The following is a 1782-nucleotide window of genomic DNA, read 5'->3' as shown; positions in this document are numbered from 1 at the left end:
GCAAAAAGAGACCATTAAATAAAAGGACGCAATCAGATTAAATTTTATATATAAATTCTTTTTCAGCAGTTTCCAGATTTTTTTTTTAATGTGCAAACATTTCGTTTTAATTATCGCTATTTGAAAGTTCTTATTTTGGAGAGCAGAAAACCATTTTATTATACATTCACTCCATTTCTCAAGGGTTTCCACAAGTATTATCAAATTTATGTTTCAGTTACTCCAGGTGTATTCGTAGATTCATCATCAATCTAGCTCACCTATTCTCCAAATCGTTCTACAATATTGACATGAATAGCACACTGTAACTTACCTAAGTAGATGGGGCAAATGCCTAGAAGCCCATGGTCTGGTTCTTCCAGGTGGCTAGAGCCTTGCATTAGACTCACCAGCCAATGGTAATGTCAGAGTCCAAACTTGTGTCCAATTTCAGGGATTAAACACTTACAGGATTGAAGTAGCAAAATACCCAAGATTTCAGGAATATAATAGTTATGAAAAATTGAAGAGCCACTTGAAGATTTCTTTTCAAGTTTTTAACTTTGCATTCACAGTATGAAAGACAAATATCACTGCCATATCTGGCAAAGTTGACTATTCCTGTGCCATCTGCCAAAAAGCCTTGTCCAAAGACAAAATTTCAGGAGTCTCTCGGGGAAAGACAAATCATTGTTATGTCCATGACACAGAAGACATTTGAAGATTTCTTTGTTTTTAAGCACTTAATAAGAATGCCCCTGTGGACTTCCCTGGTGGTCCGGTGGTTAAGACTCCGTGCTTCCACTGCAGGAGGCATGGGTTCAATCACTGGTCAGGGAAGTTCCGCATGTCACGTGGTATGGCCAAAAAAAAAAAAAAATGCCCCATATGAATTTGTAGGTTTTGTGTGTTGTCACAGAATCTAAAGGAACACTAAGTTTGTAGAAACAGGAAACTTTTCTACAAGTTTTAGTGGCAAGCCATAGAAAAATATTTCACGGTAGCCCTTGAGCTCTTTAACATATTCTTCTCTGATAATTCTGGTGTTCCCTAGAGTTCCAATGGGCTGCATATAAATATTACATTTCTTTATTGAGATTATTGATAAACGGTTCAAAGTGTTCAGGAGGGGTGCTCAGAATGGGAGGCGATCCAATCTGAGTGTGAATGCAAGGTAATGGGTCCAAAGAGATCACTCTCTGGCTGAAAGTCTTTCTTCATAGCTGTTCCCCACCTTCTCAGTTCTTATACTACAACATAAGCACTGGAATCTTTGAGATGAAGGCTGTTTGTAATGTCTGTTCAGAGTTATGCATTGTTTGCATAATGACAGGAATGTTCCATTCATACTGTGTTCCTATGCAGAGGTTTCTTTTTTTTTCCAATTTTTTTTAATTGTGCTAAAATTCACACAACAGAAAATTTACCATCTTAACCATTTTTAAGCGTATAGTTCCATGGTATTAAGTATATTCATGTAATTGTACAACCATCACCAACATCCATCTTCAGAACTCTTCTCGTCTTGTAAAACTGAAACTCTGTACCCATTAAACAATGTTTTCAACCCTTCAGTTTGGAGAGACTGAATATACAAATAGACAATGGCCAGGCCATACATAAAAATAAAGCTCTGACCCCCAACCTGCAGCAACCAGCCCAGGAAATCAACTCATTATCTATAGTAACCAGCCCAGGAGGCCAGCCTGTTGTCTGTTTGTCAGACTTGTGGGCATTCAGACCATTATCTCTGTCCAGTCAGGGAGGGCATACCTGAAGCCTTCCCCTTTTTCTACTATAAAG

The 1782-nt window shown here is 38.1% G+C and overlaps 1 pseudogene; it reads right to left on the bottom strand.

Annotated features, from left to right (window-relative positions):
* Positions 1-206: 206 nt before the first annotated feature.
* LOC132481749 (archaemetzincin-2-like) lies at positions 207-1304 on the bottom strand (annotated as a pseudogene).
* Positions 1305-1782: the final 478 nt, after the last annotated feature.

This window comes from Mesoplodon densirostris, chromosome X (assembly GCF_025265405.1).
Source record: "Mesoplodon densirostris isolate mMesDen1 chromosome X, mMesDen1 primary haplotype, whole genome shotgun sequence".
Classification (NCBI taxonomy): Eukaryota; Metazoa; Chordata; class Mammalia; order Artiodactyla; family Ziphiidae; genus Mesoplodon; species Mesoplodon densirostris.
Note: the sequence above shows the minus strand (reverse complement) of the source record. Positions and strands in the feature narration are given on the sequence as shown.